Below are 25,424 nucleotides of genomic sequence, written 5' to 3'. Positions count from 1 at the left end.
TGCTATGACTGAACTGTGGTTTTTGAGAAAGGCCGAGGACTGTCAGTGTCCCCTCACTCTCCAGCTGGGAACCACTGCTCCTTGCTCCCTATCACTATGGGCAACTTTAACAAGAGAAAAGAAAGGAGGTCATCTTGGGAATTATTAAAGCTATTTGCAGACTATGTGCTTAGGTGTTGGAATATTCTTAATGAGCCACATAAATGAGAAATTCAGAGCCCTACAGCTGTCAGAGAAGGGCTAGAACTTTCTTTAAACACCAGCAACTCTGCAAGTCTGGTCAATTGATCCCAGATAAAAAGAATGTTGTTGGTATCTCAGTAAGCTAGTTAATGTGAATTGGACTAAAGCATTTCGGAGGTAATGGGGACAACTGGGTTAGCCAAAAAATGCATTAAGAAAGTATGTTTTAAAAAATGTAACTTGTAGAGCTGTCAGCATGAGGACGGGTGTGCGTCATGCCAAATGGAACTTCAACATCTTCTTGACAACTTTCAGGTTCCATTAGCAATTGAGGATGCCTGTGAATTCAGTGTTATATCCATTAGTGAGCAATTCATGCACGTCTTTCTTTATTAACTGGATCTCTATCCATCTCACAGGCTATCTTTGCTTTTCTTAGAATGACACCAAGAAAAATATGCAACCAAACACCACAACTGAATTCAGTCTTCTTTTGCATCTACAGAAAAAGCCATGCTTGAATGCAATTATTCTCTTATGAAAAAAAGTAATCCATGGATTAATTTGGGGCCAGGCTGTGCTTTGACTCCAGGTTATGCTGAAATAGCAGCCAGGGTCATAGATGCTCTCCTCTCCCTCCTCCTGCCTGCTGTATTTCACACAAGAGCCATGCATAAAGGCAATCTTTACATTCAGGGAAGGAAATATAGGGTCTGTGCCCTCCTGACTTCCTGAGGTTATATGGGGTGAGATTTCAAAAAGCTTTTAAGAACCTGAAGATTGCTGGCAATCAGGTACCTAAGTCTATAAACATCAAGCCAAAACTCACTCACTCTCATCACTAAAAGTGCTAGTAGATTTAATCAGGTGGCTAATCCAAGTGCCCAGATGCTTATTGCTTGCTTACACCCATGTCAGTTTGCCAAAGTCCTCTACCTAAGACTCAATGCCTAAACACTCGCATTTGAGGAAGCTTGAGGAGAACCAAATAAGGAGTATGATCCTGTAGTGTAATAGGTATTCAGATGGAGAAGGAAAGCTAGGTGTGCTCTCAGGATTATTACATTTTTTTATCCAATTACTGCTTAATACAGGGCGAAGGTGGAAGGCATCCTATTCTGTAACTGAGGTCACAGTTCTTGGAAGAGAGGAATTTTGATTTCATTCTCTCTTCCAGGATAATTGCTCTAGTCATTAGGCCATGATGCAAAGGATATAGACCACAGCAATGCTATGATCATCTGAGTGTGGCTGCTATGTCTTGCACTGAACTAATTGTTTTGAGATGATGGTAGGCGTGTTCTGAACAAACCTGCTGGATATTTCTGCTCAGGCACTTGGGGCAGCTTTATGTTCCAGGTGACCTTATAGGAGATAAGTACTTAGATGTTCAGCCCAACAGCCAGAACGCAAGTAACAGGACTTTAAACATCAATGGAATTTTTTTGGTGAAAACTGGTCTCAGACTGCATCCCTTTACACAGGAACTGGTCTCAGACTATGTCCCTTCTACACAGGCCATCACCTTAGGTCTTCTTTGTGACACATATGATGTCCTGATGGTCCTGAAACACAATTATTATTTAGTTCAAAGTACCTGAAATAATCTGAAGGTTGTGCTGCAGCCCAGCAATGTGGTGCTTTTATGCCAGGCAAGTGTTTCGTGCTCTGGGATGCAACATGAGGGTATGTGGAGGTGTCAGAGAATGGTAAGCCTGCTGGGATAGTGCTGAAGGACTGTTACGACACAGAGAACTGAACCTAGGGCAGTGGTTTCTATTCTGCCACTGGGAGCACCTGCTGGACTGAGCTGTCCCCAGAATTAGGCACAGGTTTTGTTTTGGAGGGAACTAGCTGGCTCACTCTGCAATACAGTGTGGGGGCACACTATTAGTCATGCATTGCGGACAATACGAGTGCCAGGAAAAGGATAACAAGAACTGAGGAACTGAGTTACTTAACAGGAAAGATGCATGCTCAGGTGCTAACATACTTAGGAAGAGGCATTTTTATCACTTTCTTGCACCCCTGTTTTGTCTAAGTAGTGCTGAAGCACATTTTGGGATCGTCTCTCCAGCAATCAAAGGGCCTGAAGTGTGTGGCAGGAGGCAGAACCACGGCTCCCTCTTCTTAGACACCAGACCTCAGCACAGGAGAGACACAAAGGGAGAAGATGCTGAGCCCTATCAAGGGTAAAAGTGGGAACTTTTCCCTGAAGACCTATAGCAGATATTCCTCAAGGAGACCTTAGGAAGAAGCTTAGCTTATACCCAAGGTGCACCTACCTAGTGCAATCTTGGACTCTGGCTGACTTGGGCTATATACTTAAATACCACAGACATGTTTTTTTCATGCTATGGATTCCAAGCATCAAACCCAACTTTCCCAGGAGCCCAGAGATATAGACTCATTTTTCCACCCATTTTTAATTTTCTTGCACATTTTGCTTGCATTAAGACTGAAATCCTGAATAGCTAATTTATTTGCATTCCCCTCAGCACAACAGCATGGAGATACATTGACAAACAAGACTTTCTTAATCATAATAATAGAGGTTTTGAAGCTGTAACACTGTATCTTTCTTTTAGTGATAGAAATATGTTATACAGGGCAAAGTCAACTCTAAGAATGCCAAGTGATCTATCATGCTTGTCAGCTGATGATGTTTTAGCAGAACAGTGAAATACGTTTCTGTAGGGATTGTTCCAAAGAGAAATGGATTATGTAATAACACGAAGTTCACCTGCTGCATTATATGGGGACATCTTTAGAAGCAAATCCAAAAATATACAATAAAATCTGCACCCAATTTTTTGATCTATAACTAAGTCAAGATTCCTAGAATGAAGTCTGATTAAGTATTGCATTTAAAAAAGACTGGCAGTGTAATACAAATTACAAGGTACCGCATCAAAGGAAATTCAGGAACACAAAATCCATGGGGCAGCTTGAAAAGTTATTTAGACCTTTACAAAAGAAGCGTAATCAAAATCTGTAGCCATGTTTGGGGAATCTCAGTGGATCCTACTAGATGTTTTTCAGGTGGACAGCAGGACTATAGAGAGTAAAAAATTACACTTGATAAGCACTAGTTATGGAATTGCACAGTTTCACTGCAGTCTTTATGGGTCCAAAATCTGAGTCCCTTGAAGCACTGCCAGGTAGCTTACTACTTGCACAAGTATCCCCAATGAAAAAGGAATAGAAAAGCTCCATTAGTGCTAACAGGTCTCACCAATAAAACACGAAAAGCTGTCAGTGTGTCTTAAAATGAAGCAATAATTTGCATCATTTAGCATTCATGTAGCAGTGCAATTTATCTCGAAAGCTCCTGTCTCCCATTTGGTTTGCCTGTGACCCATGTAACTGCAGGAGTGAGTGGGGCATGTCCTGCCGTTCAGCAGCTCCTTGGCCTCAGGAGGGGTCAGGCTCCAAGGCAGCAGTCCCTAAGCTCAGGCCCAGGCCTGCTACCCGTGCTCCCGCTGCCCTTCGAAGAGGCCCTGCGTAGCTAGGGGGCTTAAGGAGTCTGCCTCAGCCCCAGCCTCTCTGAGGCTGGGCTCAACTGCATGAATAGTTTTCAAACTTATAACCAAACCATATATATAAGTAAAAATCTCATTTCAATGGCAAGCACAAATAAAGGAGTGGGCAGGCTGGAAATGGGATATACCATGGGCCATATAAAGCTGTCAGCAAAGTTAATGGTGAGGGATGACCACTTTCAGGCTGACAACTTGCACACCTGTGTTGAATGCCTATATTCACTTATCTTCCTCCAGACTCAGATCACTCTCTTTAAGGAGTGCCACAAATGCCTGAGATGCACCAGGAGGCTATGGACAACAGCAAAATGTTCCTTGGTTTCCAAGGATCAGGAGGAGTTAGTTCAACTTGGTTATTAAAAGCATTTTTTTGTCTTTTAAGTTAATTAAACATGTCCTGAATCATATCACAAAATCATCTACATATAGTCTCATGACAATGAGATTTGTCATATCAGCCTCCTTCTAAAATACTGAATGTCTTTTATTCAGATACATATGCTATTACACTTTTAGAGAGTAAACAGAAGAAACCTTACTTTTTGAGCATGATTGTATTCCCTCATGAGGAAACTTACTGTAACATATATTTATTTCCTGTAAAGATAATGCAGAAGAAAAGCCACAAATGAAAATACTAGATTTTTGAATAAAAATAGCACTAATTATTTAATAAAATTAATAATGATGATAATTAGCAGCTTTTCTCTTCCTTTCTTTGTACGCGTTGCAGCTTATTATCTGGACACTTGCAGGGCAGAGATTTTACTCCAGCAGCGCAAGAGGGCTGAGAAAGCAAGAGACTAATTCTTACTCTGTATCAACTCTTTATTCACTAAGACATAAGGCTGACAGGTGTGTGCTCATATTCTAGGCTGAGCAAAAAAATCATTCAAACTTTCTATATTTAGTTTAAATTGCCAGTTTCTTGGGATTTAGGAATGTTTTTCTTTTAAATAAGGTTTATTAAGTCAATTCATATCTGTAGCTCTGAAAACACTGTGGCCATGAAACTTCAGTTTGAGGTGCTTCTGTTGACACAGTATCATGCTGGAGTATTGTGTCAGCACCTGTTAAAGAGCACTTCCTTCTGAATTACTCCCTCCTCTTCCCCCATCACTATGCTTTCCTACCCCTTGATTAATAATCAAGGTCACAGACCTGAGCAGTGCAACTTTCCTTTGCTATATCATTTGAGACCTATAACATATGAAAATAAGATTGCATGCACCAGTCTGAATGAGTTTTCCTTTAATATGTAAGATCTGAAAAAAAAAGAATAAAGGCAACTTGTTTAAATGAACTCTTTATTTGGATGACTTCAAATACTTTGACATTTATCTATATTTTTATTTGGAAAATGAATCAGGAATAATTAAATGGGAATGGTAACACCTGTCACCAATCAATGGACTCGCAGAAAAATTAAAATGATTTTTTTCCTCTTAAAATCCATGTTTTTTCATCTGATGGCATCCATTGAGATCAGATGCATTTCACTGTAGCTGTGTCAGATCTTGGAATTACATAAGTAATAAAGTCCTGAAGGCCAATGGCATGGGAACAATGGAATGTGTAACAATATAATCAGCAGCAAAATCTATATTTAATGTGTGGCATTCTAATGCTATAAAATATGATGATTTCTAAACCTCTTTGTTCTTTCTCGCCAGGTTCTACGACTGCTAAGTTTTTTTAATCTTGTGCCATTTTATCTTAGCTGATGCCTTTTTATTTTTTTTCATGTCTGACTTTGGAAATTATTATATAAGACATGAAGGAGACAAGTGAGGGAGTACAAATGGATAAAACAGTCTATACTGTGCTTAGCAAGTGTTAAGCAGAGCCAATAACTTTTTAAACTTGACAGTCTCTTAATCTTTTGCAGTGAACACAGAAAGAGGCTTTCTTGTTTCAAAAGCTATCACAACATTCAATAGTAACCATTTTATTTCTGGGATTAGCTGAGCTCTATCGCTTTTTTAATGAAAATGTTGCTTTGCAAGAAAAGAAAAATTTCCAGCTCAGTCCAGAATATTTCAGCTTTACTGACTTTAGTAAATGACACATACAGTTTTTTATACTGTTCCCTTTTATAGCAATAATATTAAATCCAACACTATGTAAAACCAATGTCAGGGGCATGCTGCTAAGGGTATGACAAGAAAGCCAGGAAGCTTATAAAGAAAGGGGATCTGTCTGTGGAAAGGCCTTAAGATAGAGACAGGAGGGCAAAATGGCAAAAATCTTTGGAAGCCTATCCAGAACCCTAAGGAAGCCAGATGGGTTTATGTGGGCACAAGAATTCATTTACTTGAGCTTACTCTAGGATTATGATCTTAATTTGCTCAGGTGTATCTAAGTAGAAAGTATCAATACATATTGTGACTCTGGGGAGAAAGTGTCTTAGCGCAGAATTCATCTCCCTTACTTTTAGACATTTTAAAGTTAGGTAATTGCTCTGAGCTTCTTGTATCAGGTTCATCTCTAGTCAATAGAGAGAGACACACTCCTTTTCATAAGAGCCATGGATTACTTATCTTGGACTAATTGTCTAACTTTTAGGTGGGTAAATTAGGTGAGATGAATCCTGCCCCAAATCAACTGGTGGCTTCCCTAGCACAGGGACAGCATATATATTCAGGAGCAGATATCTGGAAATTAAAAATATCTCTGCAGGAAGGTTTGTCTAGCTGTCAAGTTCTGGCTCCAGCTGCTGGGACTTCTACTGCTGACTGCAGGAGAGCTGGGATACCATCCATTCTTTTTCTTATGGCATTTTAAAGTTTTACAAGATCTTTAGACTTCTGCCAGTGGGGAACGTTATGCCTTAACCTTGAGAGAAGGTTAAGTAACCTTTGGGAGTTTTAAGTGGGTAGACATTGGTAACCTAAATGTTTGCTGCTATGAGGTATTTTGGATAATACAGGGTGCCTCAGGACTTTCAAGGCAGAAACCATCTCTCCAATTTGCAGAATATACACAAAATGCAGAATCTGAGAAACTGGACATCTGAGGAAACAGTCAGTGGTCATATGAGATAGCCATGCTCTCAAAAGAGGGGAAGAACCAAAGTCTACTCCTTACTAAAAATAAAGAAAAAGCTCACAGGAAGGCAAAGGGGAATGGTTGTTTCTGGTTCACCAGAAAAAAAAAAAAAAAAAAAAAAAAAAAGTGTTCAGAGAAAGCCCGCAGTTTCTGAAAAGCAGATTATCTTGGGGCCAGACTGTGAGAATTTCAGAGCATCTCCAACTATCTGTGAAATCAAATGGGATTTCAGGTGTTTGGCACTGATCCCAATTTGGCTCCTTTGTGCATGCTAGCTAACATAATGATTTGTGATAACATAAGCCCCTGCTGGCAGCCCACTGACAGGTCCCATCCATGCTAGCAAACCATCCTCTGGAGTGAGACCAAATCATCTTCTTGGCTTGCTTCCTAGTCCTGTTTTAACACCTCCAGAGATCTTTTAGAGACATGAAGAAGCAAAAGATTACCAGTGAGTTGCATTGCCTCTACCCATCCCTTTCCAAAGACTTAGCCACATCTCTGTGGAAAAGGATGGAAACTTTGACAGTAGTTTTAAGTAAGCAGGGTAGATGAGGGCAGTGACTCAAACACTGGCCTGATCTTGGAGAAGGACTTTGTTGGTGGTGCTTTTAACAGCTGGGGAATTTCCCCAGACCTATGGGCTTCTATTTAAACAGTGTGCTTCCGTGTTCTTTAGTGTGAAGAGAAACACAGATAAGCAATCAACAGAAAGTGGCATGCTGGCACTAAGAAGGACCCACAGCTTTGGGAAGAGGCCACTGAGGGTTTAGGATTTGTTCCTGGTGAGGGACTGTGGGCTTAGAAAAGCCCCCAGTCAGAATGTGGAGAGAGGAAAAAGTCCACAGCACTGTCAGGAAACGTAGTGTCAGGCCATGGTTATGATTCAGTGGGAACAGAGATGGAGGGACTGTTTAGCATGCAGACCAACACTGTGTGCCACTGCTATGGCTGCAGACTTGTAACTCCTCCTCCTCTCCCGTATCTGCAAATGAAAGCAGCAGCGTTCATTTGGTACATCCCAATCCAAGGGCATAATCTGCATGTAAACATTAAAGTAGCATGGCACTACATGGACTATATTTTGTCTGCTTTTCCTAATAAATCACCAAAATGGGGTTCATCAGTAAACTGGAAGTATATAAGACTACCATGCCCTACCTCCACTATAACCATATACGCTGGCCATACATACACACCGCTGGTGGGGAATTGAATGCGGATAGATCACCAGGTGGTAAACTTTGCCAGAAGCTGTAGCTCATCGGCCTTTTGTTTGCTCTTCCACCTTTTTCTTTCCACCTTGGACAGCTGTAGAGCAGATGAGAAAGTAACCAGGAGATCAAGGAAAATTGTTACTTAGATAACTTTTACTTTTGATTTGATGAGAGTCTGAAAATTTCAGAAATCAACAAAAGGCAGTTTGTGGTGTGTCAGAACTAGCAAATACAAGAGAACAGCTGAAACTTTGTTTGAAACCAGGACTCTGAAGTCAATGACATACTGCTCGGTTTAGGTTATATTGTGCTTTTCCTGAGGCAGGTGGTGGTAGATAGGCACAATCGGAGAACTATTGCATGTGAAATAAACCTACTGGCCCAGTTCTCATGTTCAACAGAGTCACTTATTGAGTTTCTCTAGACCTCAGATACGACAGCACCTTAAATTACATGAAATAGATATGCTGTTCCAAAAAGGTTAAGGAGCCTAAATACCCGTAAGACTGTGCCATGTGTGTGCGTAGCAGATATAACTGTTTTTAAGGGGGGAAGTTACTGTACCCAGATGCGAGTGAGGTGGGTGAGGTGGTCCTTCTGAGCCATTCAGGGAAATGCTGTGAAATGCAATGCAGGTACCTGCACACTATTTGTCTAGCTGTTCTTTGCTTCAGTGGTTTGTTTGGACAGGAGCATTTCTCCAGAGACGCACTTTCAGCCACCTCTTGGAAATGCACCTCGCTGTTCTACCGCTTCAACTTTTCCATACGTCAACAAAGCATTTTCAGATCACTTGCCTTAGAAACAACTCTAACATGCTTTTTCAGATTTTTCCATCTTATCTTACAGCCTGATGGTCTTCCTGTTCTTCTAGTGCTTTCGTTCCACCTGTTGTTTCAGACCCAGAAAATGTTTGGCAGTTGCTTTGCATACAGAAAAGCTACAATGTTTTTCAATCCCATCAAATGTTATTACCCTTAATGGAGTAGTTATTTTATTGAAGCAAAGGCCAATATTTAGACTGTACCAGCTTTACCAGATGAACAGTTTTAACAGACGTGTAAAACTGACTTTTATCAGTTGCCCAAGAGATTTAGCATACTTTTTGGCCGAAAGGGAAACTGGTATCAGGGCATCTCAGCTATCACCCTTGAAGTAAGCCTTTTTCAGATTGGGAAACATATATTACTTGCCCCATTTTGTGGCTGTATTTTAATAATCATGAAAAAAAGGTACCCAGGAAGTGTGTAAATCCATTTTGCCTTCCTCTGGCTGCAGTGCATCACCCAGCTCACACATGAAAGAAAAGGAAGTTTCTTCAGGATAATTGGGGAGCAGACAAATGAGTAATGCAATGCATTTTGGAGAACAAAAGGGCATTCAAACTATGGATTTATCTCATGATTGTAAACAAATCCTGGGATTTACAGATGAATACATGAATTTATAAAGAAACATGTAAATAAAATAGGCAAGTAGTGAGTATTTCTAACTACAACCTTTCTGCAAGACACTCAATATTTTAAAAAATGAGCAGCTATACAGCTTAATTCTAGACTCACATTATGTAATTATTTCACAGCATAAATGATATTTATAGCATGAGATAATGCACGCTAACTAACTTGACTGGCCTAAACTGATTTCAGTTTCACTGAAATACATCTCTCTCTCTCTTCTCTCCTGGTTAAGCTGATCATTGGTCTAGGCTGAAATGATAGAGCAGATCTGTTTGTATTAGAAATATGGATTTACAGGGGTTTATAAGTGTCCAGAGATTGGAGCCCAGCCTCTAAATCCTAGATCAAATTTTTCCTTGGTACTGTAGTGCCTGTGTTGAAATTACAGCAATGTTTTTTTTAAAAAAATCCCTTAAGCAAACATACTTCTCTGCTGTTCTTTTCTTCTGCTCCTCTTTGTCCTCGTTTATTTACCTGCTACCTGTGAGCGAAATCCCAGGGACCGTGAGCACTCTCTTTGTGCTACTTCTGTTCCCACAGCCATAGCAGAGGGCGAGTTCTGGGGAGTGTGCAGTGAGCGTTCAGGATGGGAGCCAGCTCACAAAACTGTAGCTGTTTGACGGTGTCCGTGTCCAGTCTAAGCTCTTTGCATAATGAAGATCACATTCTTTGTGATCAATGCAGAGAGACAGACACAACCAGGTGGAGATTTGCCTTAGGCTGTGGTTTCACAACTGCTCTATGCTCACCTAAGCAAGGCAAAAAGAGGCAGCCCTGCCTCCTCCTCTGTTTGTCCTCTTCCCCTCTTCGGTGCTGTTTTGGCTATGTGGTGCATGAGATCCAGGAGCTGATATGATTGAAAAGTTGGGGGAGAGGTTGTGTGTTTTTTTCTAACATGTTAATCTCCAGACAGTTTCCCTAGCCCAGCCCCTGTGCTAGCTATTGCTAGGGTCAGAACAAGTAACTATGAGTACAAGAAGGAAAATTACACCCATCTGATGGCAGCCTACACTTAAATCAGCTTAAAGCAATCATTAAGCCACCCTTTTAAGGCAGCTATATTGGGCAGATCACTCTCTGGAGATATCTGTCTCTCCCTTTGGCTGCAGAAGAAGTGTGAACCACCCTACACTACACATCCAGTTTTCAGATGGCTACAAGCAGGTGAGGTGAATCCCAACCCCAGTGGTTATGATATATGTCAGAAATCTGTTTTGTTTAGTTGTGCTAAACAGCAAAAACATATTGCAGTGCCCAACCTGCACTCCTAGGTCCTGTGGCTCACCTTGGAAGGCACATCTGATGTCTTTTGACATTTCAAGGAAGTAAGACTAGTAATCTAGAATGAGTGGATAAACAAACAAACTCTACTCTCACTTTGCTCCAAGGGTTTATTTTTTACTGTGCTACCAACTTTCACTTGCCTTGGCCTGTATTTTTGACATATGCAATGACACCTGACAACTTCCTAAACACTTCTGTTCATCTGAGGCCACAGTGAGTATCTGCGGCTCTTCCCAGAATCTCAGAACTGGATCAGATCCTGAAGCAGTTCAGATTCCACCCACCGGCCTAATCCCTACCTCACATGCAGTTGTTTCTTCCACTAATCTCTTTGATGGCTTTTCTTGAGAAAGAGCATTTTAAAGGAAGTTTTTAATGAGGAGGGTTTTCATATGATTCACAGGAACAGGAAGGTATGTCTCAGTGGGAGATGACATGGCAGAAGATGAGAGTGGGGAAAGATGCTGGGACTGATGGTAAAGAGGTTTGATTTGTTTGCTCACAGCTTGCTGTAGAAGTCGTGTATGATTTGCATAGGGGCTGAATGAGGGAGGTGTCAGAGTTTATGTTGTCCTGTTTGCTGCACCAGGCATAACCCTCTGAGGAACCAGGAAATTTTTCCCTCCTCAAAAGTAATTAAGTGTGTTTGACAGGGAAATCTTGCTGGCTGTAGGGTGGGGCAAAGAAGCGGTGGAAGGCAAGCAAGCTGTGAGCCTGCAGCATGAAGTGGGTGATTCCTTAGGGGAGCAGGGGAATTGTTTCCAACAACAGACCCCAAACCAAGTCTAAAAGGCGATGGGAAGAAGGAGGCTTTCTCTGAGACACAGGGGAGGCTGTAGTGTTTATTAGAACCCAGGAAGCCTCCAAGAATTGCTGGACCAGAAAGCAGGAGTGTAGGAAAGGGTGCAATGGGAATGGAGGAGATTTGTATTCAAACCATTTTATTCAGCCTGCTTCACCCAGTAGTATGAGCTAACTCAATTTAAAGAGATGCCTTGTTCCAGTTTATGAGTTTGTATTCTAATAAAACCTTGCTTTAGAAATTGGAAACCTTTCAGTATCTCTTTGTGCACTCACTTGCCAGAAGAACAGTGGGGCAATTCTACCTCAAAGTTCGCTCCAGCTTGGGGCCCTGCTGCAGATAAAAACAGAGGTTTGAGGAGGACTGCATGGCAGAACTATTAGCAGCACCTGGAAGATGAAAAGAAATCAGATCTGAAGACTGGAACTGTGTAGTTTTGCAGGTTCAGGGCGACCCTGTATGCTGGGTCTCAAATGCTTCTTTTCCACTCAGTTATTGTGTGCAGATGGGTCGTGAGAATATTCTACATTTGCCAGAGGATTCTCAGTGAATGATAACCAACTAAGAGTTATTTCTGTGTATCTAAAAATCTCAGATCTGACTGATATGCATGTACAGAGAAATTCTACCATACAGTTGTGAGACAGTGATTAGGGCTGTGCAGTTTCCAGAAAAAGCTGGATGGACTTATTGTACATGCATGTATCAATGACACAGCACTCGCATACCATTTGCAGTGCTTCCAAGAAGTGCTAGATCTACAGCACATACTCTGTAATATAGATTTGCACATGTACAGCCAGTTGGACATGTCCAGAGGTGTTGAACTTACTGAGTATCTGCAGACCATAAGGGAAGCATTTGCTGCTTCCCAGAAGCCTTGGATTTACTGTGCATATGTAATACAGTGCATGTGTCCATATTTTTGTGTGGGAACACCTGGGCAGAAATATGGGAGCAATAAACAAGTGTTCAAGGCAGAAGAAAATGAATGAAGGAATAATGTGTTAGGTGAATCAGGAGAAAAAGGTTGTGACAAATGGCATTTTGAATGGTGTAGGAGAGGTCACTATGGCAACAGCTATGCTTAGCTGTAGGATCACGGCTCTAGAAAAGGGCTGAGCTTGGTGCACGCTGAGCCAAGGGTGCTCTCACCCACAATGGAGCACTGCAGCTCACTGCCTACGTCTCCCATCATGAGTTAAATCACTAGGCAGGGCTTTCTGCAGAGCCAGGGCCACTTGCTGTACTATTCACCATTTTTAGTACCAGGGGAGAGGAAAGGACTGATTTAAGTGATATTCTGCAGGAAAAGCAGATTTAGCAGAAGTACAGGTGAACATAGAAGTTAGAGGGAAAAAGGAGGGGAATAGCTGAATACAAAAATGAATAGGGGGCAAGAGGAGAGAGAAAAGTATGAGTGGAAAGAAATTTGGAGAGTGCAACACTGATATAGTAGGCAAAAACTACAGGAGAAATTCTTGTACATTTTCAGTAAATAAAAGGCAAAGATCAAGAAAGTAGAGGCTGAGATTTTCACCATTTTTTTTTCTGTTACAAAGCAAAATTTTTCATGGAAATGGAACATTTTATGAAACATTTCTTCAAGAAGAGTTTTGCTGTAGGCCAAGAAGGAGAGCCAAGGCTATGAAATGGCTGAGCCTGTGTACGCCAGCAAGGATGGTCCTCCAGCACAGCTCTCACCTGTGCAGTGCTTCCCCTCCCTCTCTGACACTCCTCTAACAACAAACTGAGCTAATGGGGATCACTAGGCCTCCAGAAAACTAGCTCCCTTTTTTTGGCCTCTCCATTATGTGATGGTTCAGTGAGCTGACATGGCTCTTCCAAGAGTCAGATGAGGGCAAGTGCAAGAGAAGCGGAGCACATGGGAGTGGGAAGGTGTGGGTAAAAGCCGTTCTGGCATCAGCTTAGTGTTAAATCAGCTCTGCCTCTCAGGGAATTTGATTTGAGGAACCACATGCAGCCGGTTAAGGTACCAGCCTGTGGGGAAAAGCCCTCTCTGAATTATGCAAAAGAGGAATTTACACCATCCCAGCTCAGTAAGCTGATGGATTACAGTGTGGGACATCTGTGCTCACCTGTGTTCTGTTTCGGGGCTTCTTTCCCTGTTTCGATGCATGACCAAATCGGAAGTCAAACCTTGCAATTCCTGCAAAACAGAATTGTTATCCCCCACCGTGTGCTGTGCAAATAGAAAGCTCACTGAGGTGCTGCCTGGGAGGACAGGCTGGAAGCCATGGAAACTACAGGCATTTATATGTGAGACTCGAGTGCCCACTGGAGAGTCTCCAATCACTTTGTAAACTCCTGGAGGTGCAGAGTGAGCATTTAAATCTGTACCATAAGTCAAAATTGTTCTTGCTGGCATAAGCAGGTGAACAGTTTCACAGTATATATATGTGCGAAGCAGATTAAAAGATCAGATTAATAATTTTTATGAAAAGTAGTTGCTGCATATGGCAAAGTCATTTTCACATCTCGCATCTCAGCCATTTGATTTTTAGTACCCCAAAGGGGATTAGAGCAATTGGACTAATTGTTTAACAAATTGCCATTGTAAATGAAAGCCATTTTTAAATAGTATGAGACCAGAAAACTTATTTTCTTGCTATTCTATAACTAAAGGTGTCCAAACCAATACTTCTTTTTAACCTTTGGTATTATAAACAGTCTCAGGCTGGGCTTTTATTTACCAAGTCATAGCTGAGAGCCAATTTTGATGTCCAAGTTATAAAAAATCCCTGAAAACAGCAGCTTCTAATGGAAAAGCTGAAATTGCCTGAGCTTTGGTGAGGCACATGTACCACTATAACAATACAAAATATCTGTTTTTTCTATATTCAGAGCCTTGCCACAAACTCTTTATGAGGAATTCATATTACTAGAGTAGAATCCCCAAGCAGAATGTATATCCTTTATAATATTGGTGAATTAAAACCCCTATTTGCATGGACAATTTTTCTACTTGTTTATGTGTTTTAGTGTTCTGATCAGCCCTTCAAATACTGCACCTCAAGTATCGACCACTTTGCTGTCTTATTCCAGGAAAAGTTACCAGAGATTATGCTAAAACTTGACAAGACTTCTTTATTGTATGTCTTCCAGAAAAGCTTCCCTGCATAGCAGAGCATGCATTTTCCTTTATCTTGGCATTTTGCTCTTCAGCTGCCATCATTCCATCTGAAGCATTTACTTTGAAATGCCTGCCAAATATTTTTGCCCCGGTACCACAATAACAGCGCAGCAATGTGGGAGTGATTCAACCCAGTGCGTTTACAATGAGAGCAGCCTACAGAGAAGCAGGCTCAAGAAAGTGGTCTATGCACTAGGTTCTCCTACTAAGATCCAAATCCTAAACAGATCTGCTAAACCTCATTAAATGTCATGCTTTCATTCTTGTAAGTTATTGTCTCTTCTGATAAACAAGACAGCTTGGATGTGAGTTGTTTGGGTTTTGTTGTCCATTTTACTTTCAGAAATTAACTTCAAAACAAGTACACTCTAGAAAGAGTTGCATTAGGCAATGTCTTCAGTAGTGCTAATCTGCATAGCTCTACTGAGATCAGAGCTCTCCTGATTCACACCAGCTGTCTCCCTGGCCCTTTTCTGAGGGTAGTTAACTCTTACAGGGATGCTGTGATTGTTTAGGCAGCACATCATGCGTTCAAGGTTATTCCACTAGGAGAATGTGAACAGGTAGGTACATCACAGGCCCTGCTGTTACACTTTAACATAGGGAGCATTTTGCAAAAGTCAGGATCTTTAGGCTTCAGCTCATTCAGATCCTGACTGCCTTGTAAATCTTTCTTGCCTCACTTCAATGGAAATAAGAGGGATTGTATGCTAGGGGTTCAGCTGAGAGAGACCACCCAAGTCATAGCTCATTTCACTTCTGCTGACCTTCTCTGATATGCCCATCAAAGCAGTGATTAAAATACAGAGCAAGAACTTTGTGTAGTGCAAATGTGTTCCATCAATCTCCTTTTCATCTGGCTCTTCAAATACCTCAGACCTGAGTAAGCAGCTGAAAATTTTGCAAACAAGAATGAGTAAATGTAAAGACAGATTTTTTCCCCCTGTTCTGGAGCAGGACAATCTGTTTACCTTTCCAAAGGAGCTGTCAGCAGAGTGGTCATCATGAAATATGAAATCACAAATGGTGCACTCTTAGGAAAACAAGTACACGTAGAAACTTGTTCCTTCTATTTTCAAGAGGGTTTTTTTTTCCTTTGCTATTTGAATTTGGCAGCAGACTTTTTTTTTTAGTTCCAGTGTAGCCTTTTAACAGACATTTAGTCGCCTGCTGTAACTATAGGAGCCTGAACCTGCAAACATTTTACTCACCTGTTTAGCTTTACTTGTACAAGTATGTATGTCAGGAGAGTCAAGCAAGTGAATGAGTGAGCTGAGGACCAAGATGCCTTCAGGTTATATGCACCGCTACATGCATAAACAATAAGAATCCTTCCATAGCATTTAAATGGTCTCCTGTGTTATTCTCCTATGCACTCTAGGCTATTTGTGTCTGTTCATTGCCAGCCTAGTGCTGCTGACTCCAATGGATAATTTTTCCAGTCATGAAATCAAGCTTCCACCTGATAAAAGAAAAAGTGGATTTTGGAGGACCTAAAGAATGAAGGGGCTGAGGTGAGGGAGCTGCATTGGAATTAGATGTGTGGAAATACTCCATGGCACAAGAACTGGCTGTGGCATAGCATTTTGTCCTGTCTTTCAGGTTGAAGTCCTTGATAGGCCACATGATAAAAAGAAAAACTACTGTGTGCCCAGCTAGATGTGTGATGTTGAGAAACAAAGCTGGTTCCTCCACTGTGGAGAGCGCCAGTTCACAGCCAGGACTGCAGGCTTCAAGAGAGAAGAGGTTACGCGGCCCATGCAGGGCTTGGGCTCAGGAGCATGTGCTGTCTATAAGCCTGTTTCCTTGGACCCTACTTTTTTTTCTCTCTCTGCCCCCCAAGTCAGCACACACTCATTTCCATTATTCTACAGACACAGCTTGTGGGGATGTGATATACAGTGCAATTCTTTATGTGGGCTTTCTGAGGCTTGCTTCTAAATATATCTGCCCTCTCCTATAGCTCCAAGCTGCACAGACTCATACAACATACACCCATACAGAGAAGTGCAGCAGAAACCTCTTGTTTCTGCAGTGTTTTGGGCTTTGCACACCCACAGAGGGGCTTTATTTAGTTTGGTCTGTAATCTTTGGATATGGAAAGTTCTTGCTAAATCATCTTGATGTCTAGGAGATGTGCACTGGAAGAAATCCAAGTACAGCTGTCCTTTTCTCTGGGGCAGTGCAGAGCCATACTTACACATACCAGGACCTTGCGCCTGCTGTTAGGCCCTCATCAGAGGGGTGTACCCTTCTCCTTATAGCATCGTGGTCTCTCAACACCCTTTGTAGAGGTAGGGATCTCTGAAGAACATGAATGAAGTTGTCCACATTTTAGTTGGCCGTTGTGTGGAGGAAGAGAAGTAAAAGTCCTTCAATGTTCCCCTGTTTCATGAGCACACACAGAAGTAGCAACTATAAAAGAGCCCGTAGCATCCCTTCAGCCCAACCCCACTGGAGTCAGGCACATTGCCCTTAGTTTCACATGGAAACCAATACGATCCCATGGCTAGGCCCTGAAAGGTGTTTCAGGCCTGCATGCGTAATAAGTAAGCTAACATGTATGTTAATGATGTGGTTACAATAATACAGAGCAACCTTTGTTGAAGTGCTCTGACTAGTGTAATTTACATTATTTACAGTAATACAGCAGAAAGAGATATTCTCTAAGATATTGTATGCAAGGGCAGAGATCTGACACAGACACCACTGTAGCTCTTCACCATTGCAATTGGTTGAGATGTGAGGTGAAGATAAGGGAGGTTTGCAGGGAGCTGTGTATTTCAGGGTGTCTAGGTCACTGAACTGGATTCTTCTAATCTAACCTTAACCATCAAAAAGTTAGTCATTTACTAATCTGGTCATATAATCTGGGGTCCCTCCTGAGGTCAGTGAACACAGATGTATACCTTCAGGGCATAATTCGTCTTAATTAATGTAGGCATTTAGGATACATTAGGTGAATCCCCCTTTGAAAATGCTGATTATTTTCCATTAATGTCAGAAAAAATCTGGACAAATTGAGACAAAATGCCTGCCATTTGGATGGATTAAGATAGGTGGGACAAATTTGCACCCGAATCCCTCTCATGATACCTATCATGACACCCTTCAGCTGAGCAATGAGGTTAAAAAATCTCATTAAGGTTATTTTTATATATTATATTTTTAACCTCATGAGGTTAAAAAGGGATTTTCCCCAGTAAATTCCAAACCATGTCTGCCCCAGCGTTAAGGATACTGTTCTTTGTTTCTTTGGATTTTTCTATAACTTCTCTCATGTTGGTGTTTGGTCCCTTCTGGCAAGGTTGGAAAGCTTTCCTAAACCAGCAAAATCAGTTACCTGATTTATCTGTCTTTTGTGCTCTCTCCCAATAAGAAAAAATGTTTAAAAGGTACTCAGGTGGAAATTAGAGATGGGTCAGAATGATCCGGAGAATGAATGACCTCTGCAGATGGTTGCTGAGAGAAGCTGGGTTCCTGTGCTCCACCATTGTTTTTGCAGGTGAGATCTTTGCCTTGTAAAGCTGAGAAAATCTGAAGACTGGATGGGTTGAAAGACACACATCTGCCTTTGAATTCTATTGTTGTTATTGTGGAATCATTTTACATAACTGACACCTTTTACAAAAAAAAGTGGTTTGGAAGATATTTTGTTTATACTGTAGCTAAACTCTGCCTGAGTTGTCTAGTCCCACTGAACCATACAGTATATTCATCAATGCATAGTTCTCTTGCATTTCAGTATATGTTATGAAAACCAAAATTCTTACTTTGAGCTATTTATGCTGGCAACACTTCAAAGGGAGCAACTGCTTTACTTCATGCCAACCTCTGAAGCAGTGGGGAAGAATACCTATCATAAGATCATTTATATCTTTTTAACCTTTCGATGCAGATTTGTCTGAACACTTTTTTTTTTTCCTTTAGTACATACCTGCAATGACAGGAACTTGTTTGATAAGACCCTGACATAAGAAGTACTCTTGTTTAGAGAAAATAAATTGATCTGCGAATCCAAACATCTTTTAGTCTTTTTTCTTCATTTGTTGGCAAAACAAATACAAGAATTTCCAAGCTGCAGAAACATAACATTCCACTTGCAAGAGAGGGCAACCATTATGCCGTGTTGCAGCCAGAGGCTGATATGATGGATTGACACTCCAGCCAAGGCAGAATGCTAGCAAATAAGGACATTTTATTGCAGCCAACATAGAGCCAAATCTTCCAACTTTATGACAGTAACTCCACCAGTAATTTCCCAGAAACTTTACCATACACACGTGCAGAGCTTCCGCTCTGGGCTATGCCTTGACTTGCAGTATAATCAAACCATTCACAAGACCAAGTAAATTATTGCCATCAGCTCCCATTTATCTGCTGTTTTAATTCCTTCCAGAGAAGGTTCAAGAGTTGCTGTTTGTTTTGCAGCAGTAAAGTATCAGATGTGCCTTTATGTGAGCCAAGATGCCAGAACCGCAGCCATGCCATGGTGCAGAGACGTGGTGTGCTTTGCCAAGGAAGGGCAGGGGGATTTCTCCAACCTACAGGGGAGGCTGCACAGTGCTTGGTTAGCACAGCAGTGTTGCATTTGAGCTCTGCCAAGGAGAATTAAAGCATGACAGAATGTGGTCAGCAAAAATTTGGGCACATAAACCGTGCCCACCCTAAACTAATAGAAAAAGCTGCATTGCCCTAGGATCTCCCTATTTCCAAAGGTTTGGGAATACATGAGGCCAGACGAAAAATGCCTAATGCTCAAAGCACATTATAAAATAGAGCTTCCTTGGCTCCCTGCTGCCCCCGCAGTTTGATGCTGGTCCCTATTGCTAGTGGTACCATGTGGCCCTTTCATCTCCTCAGCAAGAAAGAGGAAGCTGTGGGAAAACCTCTCCTTCCCCCAGAGAAAGGAGGTGAGCCTGGAAGAGCAGCGGCTTCTCCAGGCACTTGGGCTGGAAGGAGGACACCTCCTCCCCACACCAAATGTGCTTCCTACTGTAGAGTGCCCATCTGCGTCTGCCGAGCCTTCAGTGTGATGTTAATGGGATCTCCCAGGCCAGCAGGCCTTGGGATTACTAATTTGCTAAGACTCAAGAGTGGGTGCTAACGTCACTGTCTTGGCTAAGTGCAGACTTAGGCAGATGTTACTCCCTCACAGATGTTCGGTTCAGAAAGGTGAGATGCTGATGTAATCCCAGTGCTGCGTGGTGGGCACAGGCTTATGAAGCATTACCACAGTCTAGGTAAGCACGCATGTATATTTTGGTAACTGAAAATGAAAGAAGCTACAACATAAAATGCACTTCTAATAAATACTATCATAAGTGAAAAATAAGGATGAAAGGTAGTACTCAGAAAAGCTCCAGATTACAGTAGTTGTGTAATGTCTCTTTTGGAACACACCTGGTTTTGTTCAAGTAGTGTGGTGTAATAAGATCAGAATGATAAGGCAAAACAGTTGGTTTTGAGGAGCCAACATCTGTACTGTACGTGTTTCAAGGTGATTTACTTTGGACTAGTGCTAATCTGGTTCCACAGCCTAAATGCCCAGTAGCAGCTGGACTGCATTAAGTGAGCCAAAATGCAGTAAATGGGGGTGATTGGGAGATTTGTTCAAAGCACCCTTCTGATCTGAACTAAAAATCTAATGTAACATAAGGCTGGTGTAGATGTACCCAGTTTCCTACTTTCTCTTTATAGACAGCCTTCGGCTCTGACCAGAATCCTCCAGATCTAATATCATTCATTCTCAGAGCTGGGCAAGTACTGCAAAAGAAGAACAAATATTCATCTAACTGCAACTGCAGATGTACTTCTCTTCATTTAGTAATTGTGTGTCCTCATGTGGATATTCGTGAGAATCTTGAACGGTATTTGTGGGTCAACCCATGAGTCATGCAGCAAGGGTGTCAGAAGGACTACTGTGTGTTATGGGAGACTGCACCTTCTGCAGAAATAGAAAAGTACTAACAGGGGAAACTAGAAGAAATGTCTGAAGTGTGAAAACACAGATTGTTCAAAGCTTCTCTCTGTTGTTTGTGCTTTACTGGACTTGAATAGATGTGATTCCTGCAAACCTCATGCAACAGCAAGTGATAAACACTTAGAATTTACGCATATTTTCAGGGCATTTGTATACTATTGTGATCATATCTGTGATTGCATCACGTTATTAAAATGTGTACATTATAAAATATGATTAAACACACCAGTGGTTACACACATGATAATGTATTTCTGCTATCATATGCTGTAGTTGTTTTTTTCATTTATAAATTTTTTGTTATTTGTAATGTTCTGTTAGATATCTCTAACTTATTTGTCTGCACTAACTTCATCTTTCTTTCGTTTGGCAGATATTACTATTTTTTCAGCTTACCATTGTGGGCATTCAAATTATTTATATTTATTTTTATATAAACAGTGTAAGTGTTGCCAGCAGAACTTCTTGGAAAAGTGCTAGGCTTAGCCTCATTCTGTCACCTGTATGGTAGCCAAGCAGGGCACCTTGTTAATATTCTGTGAACAATGGCTATGATTGTTATATTAACTTAGTTTCATTTCTTGGGGGAGAAAAGAAAGATTGGTGGATTTACTAGGAGATAAACTAAATAACAGGCACATGCCCAATTTGGATTTTACTGAGAGCAACAAAGTAACTCCAGTTAACATCACTGAGAACGGGGTTAAGCTTTTAGGATTACATCTGTTTTCACCAGCTGTAGTCATCCAAATGGCAGATTTCTAGTCTAACCCAAAGGCTTTCTACATTGATGGAGAGCAGTGGTAACCTCTTGAGGGTGCGTCTGTCCATCCTGTGGCCCCTGAGGAAGATTCGATGAATTACCCTCGCTTGGGAGGGATATCTTGGGCTATGAACATCCCACAGTGGTGTTTTGAATGCCGTGAATTTCTGCTAGACCTTGGGCAACATTTTCAAGGCCCACAGCCGAGTAACAGTGGCCTTGCTCCTGCAGAGGGGCGTTGGAGAGAGATACCTGAGCTCGGGATGAATGATACGACTCTGGAAGAGGAATTGGCATTGGTGCGGCAGCGTGCCTGACCTAATTAGCTCTGAAATACGCAGTCCTATCATCATTTCCCCTAGCATGAATATTGCTCTCAGGTTAGAGAACTGTGGTTTCCAGGCAGTTTTCCCTCTATGGCTGAAGGCTTCATGCAAAGGTCCCTCACTTCATTTTCTGTCTGTAATGATTGCAAAGTCAGTTCCCTCTCTGCACCTAAAGGGTGGAGCCTTTCACTGGCACATTCCCTTTCATTTACAGATTTTAATAAATAATGTTTACCATGGCCTGAATTCTGGGGTGAATGAATGGCATCATTGGTAAGGCAGGGCTTCCTCTGGCCTACCCTGGGGATATGCTTAGTACTGGATTTCTCAACTAGGTGAAATTCTGACATAACAGTGATTATTGCTATGTGCCTCCTTTGGCCTATGACTATTAAAATTAGAGTTAATATGCCATTGCAGAATTAGATATATTCAATGCTTTTGAAGAAGTCTGAGAATATTTATCACCTATGCCTTTCTGGAAAGATCAGAACCTGTAATAGTTGCACTGAAACTAAGCCCATGTTGTCTGAACTGGTAAGAGATGGATTTTCAGGCTTGAACAGTAAGAGATAGGACTGATTTTGCTGCCTTCATCCCTGTATAAATTGCAGACTCTTGTACTGATCCTCTGTTTGCAGCAGATCTGTCTGTGAAACATACTCCGTGATGCCTTTGGTGACATGGTGGATCTAAGCCAGGTTTTTGTGGACTGGAATGCAAGGAGCACAACTGAGAAGTATTGTTTGGAGCTGAATCTCAAGCAATTATTCTCATTTACTATTAAATGTTTTTACATGACTTTGACAGAGGTTAAACTCACTTTACATGCAGAGCCATCAGGTCTCATGCTTCCAGTGAGGGGCCCAGGTGCTGCTTCATGCCTCTTTCTCCTCTGCTGCTGTGGCTGGGTCCTGTACATTTAAAGCACAGCTAGAAGTTAAAAAGCCCAGTTGCTGCCTCGTCTGACAGCACATCCCCTGCCACGTGCCCCCCTCTCATGCACACAGGCTTGCTTGGCCATCACCCCACACAGATCTGCTTCATGCATCAGACAAGGCAACCCTTGGGAAGTCTCCCTACCAAAGGTCCCGCTGCATTTCCAAGCTGCACCCCGTTAATACAGTGTGAATTTATTCCAGGCTTTGAAAGAGTCAAACTAAGCACAGTTTGAAATAATTTTAATTTTAACTTAAATTCAGAGCACTTAGAGTTTCAAGCAGTTTTTAAAGTGTCATAATGGAAAATCAGTGCAGCTCTGACAACAGACAAAATGTTGTGCAAGAAAGCTGCAATTTGCACGAGCATATGAAAACACGGCAGAAATAGATTATTGCCAGTGACAAGGAGACAGCTGATGTCTTGAGCAGGGCAAAATCTCCTGGGTTAACAAGAAAAAAATCTGAAAGAGTTCCAAAACATTTCACCAAAGAAAGTCCAAGTGTTAGTGACAGATGTTAATGATGTTGCTTAATGCTTGACTGGCAGGTAGTCAGATACTTGTGAACTGAATGTGGCTTAAGAGCTTACTTGAAAGCAAATAGAAGCTTGAAATGAGGCAACACAGGTTCCCAGTTCTCAGAGGAACATAGGAACTGCTGTTGGTTCTGAACACACATCTGTTTAGCCAGATATCCTGTCTTCAACAGTGGCCAGCAGCAGATGCTTTGGAAAAGGAAAAGAAATACAGCGTGTATAGAGCATTCCTTCCCCTCCTATAACCCCCCAGCTCCTGGCAGTCAACAGTTTAGGGACTCCCTAATGCCAGACGTTGCATCTGGACCATTGTTTTTAATAGCCACCGATGGACTTATCTTCCATAAATTTGACTAATCCTTTTTTGAACTCATTTATAATTTTGGCCTCTGCAGTATACTGTGGCAACAAACCCTTGAGCTGAATTATGCTATGTGTTAAAAAGAACTCGCTTGTGTCTGTTTTAAACCTGTTTTTCAGTAATTTCACTGGGTGTCCCAATTCCTGCAGTGTTAAAAACAGTGAACAACTGTCCCTACTCAGCTTCTTAAAGCTGGCTCACTTTAGAGATCCACATTCATTTCTCTTATCCAAGCAGAAAATATTTAGTCTCTTAAGAGTGGAAACTGTTCTGTATCTCTATTGCCTTCTCTGCTATACACTGTCTCAAATAGGGTCACCCTACAGGATTTAAAATAGGAGTATACCACAGTGATATAATACTTTTCCTGTCTTCTATCTAGCTATAACCTTTATAGTGGGGGCTGTGTTTAATATGCTTAAAAAGATAAAAAAAAAAAAAAAAAAAAAGGCTTTTAAAAATTGGTGCAACTGTCTGTTCTGTTTCTTGTTCCTGTTGTAAGAGCTGATCTGGTAGGACACAAGGGCAATGAATGCTGACAGAGAAGAGAACTGATTCTTGTTTCAAGCTATTGTCTCCACCGACCTGCTCCAGTGCCTTTGCAGGGACACCTTCCCACTTGTGTTCATGAGGAACATTTGACATTGGGGCCTTCCCCCTACATTCACTAGAGGCTAAAAGGCTAAAATTGAGGCCGACAAGTAAATCAAGTAGGCGGTGCCTGCAGGGCAGTATGGGCTGCCTGGAAGGGCTGGTGACCGCCGGGGATCTCTATACCACAGAATAAAAGCAGCAATGAATTAGCAGAGCACTTTGCGACCACCAGCCTCAGGTGCACGGGAGCGCTGAGGATGGCACCACGGGGATGGGTGCTCCCCTCTCCTCAGGGTGCTTTCGGTGCCACCACTACTGTGCTCCCTGCAGCGAGAAATCTGGAGAAGAGCATAGATGTTGCCCAAAAGCAGACTGCACTGTGCTAACCTGCCTGCAATGGACCATAATAGCAGAAGGGTGTGAAGGGCTTCCCAAGGAGATAAGCAATTCCCCCCCCCCCCCCCCCCCGCCCCTTCCTTTCTCTGACTGAGGAGAGACCTTTTACTTTCCTGCAAAGGGAAGGTGAGGGAGAAGACTTGGCTTCAGAGTCCTGCTACAGTCATGTGAGAAGCAATACTGTTTCCCACAGCCTCTTTTTAAAGATATTGCTACAGCTGTTAATTTGTGCTTTTTCCCAGTGAAGTGTCCCTGGTTCCCGTGCTCCTTGCCGCACTTTCCACCCTCCAGTGGTAGGCTCCACTGAACAGCAGCAGGGCTGCAGTGAACATCTCAGCTACAAGAGGAGAAAAACAGACAATTTCCTAGCAACTCTTGATTTATGGGCACTTACCCAGCTAAGGTGATTAGCACAAGATGTTGACCTAAAGCCACCAGTGGGAGGCAGCTCCATTGCCATTGTAATTGGGCTTACCTCATACCCTCAGATCAGAATCTGATTTATCACCACAGCAGTTGTGCCCTAAAGTACTAAGCCTAAATGTTCTTCTGCTTCCCTGGTGGAGAAGTCACAGGGAGATAGGTTTAGAGCCAAATTTTCAGAGGCACTTCCAGACGTTTTGTCTCTTTCAGTGCTTGCGCACTGGGTGCATAATTATTGAAATAAGTGAAAGCTCCAACATCAGGAAGGTTGCTTCATTAAGCACAGAAAATCTAGGTGCCAGAGGATGTTTAAATACATGGACCTGGTCCCTCTCCAGTTTATACTCCACTCTGCAGCACTGAATGCCATCCATGAACTAGACAAAAGTGTTCACACAAAATGTCTACACCA

The sequence above is a fragment of the Dromaius novaehollandiae genome, chromosome 1 (assembly GCF_036370855.1).
Source record: "Dromaius novaehollandiae isolate bDroNov1 chromosome 1, bDroNov1.hap1, whole genome shotgun sequence".
Lineage (NCBI taxonomy): Eukaryota > Metazoa > Chordata > Aves > Casuariiformes > Dromaiidae > Dromaius > Dromaius novaehollandiae.
Note: the sequence above shows the minus strand (reverse complement) of the source record.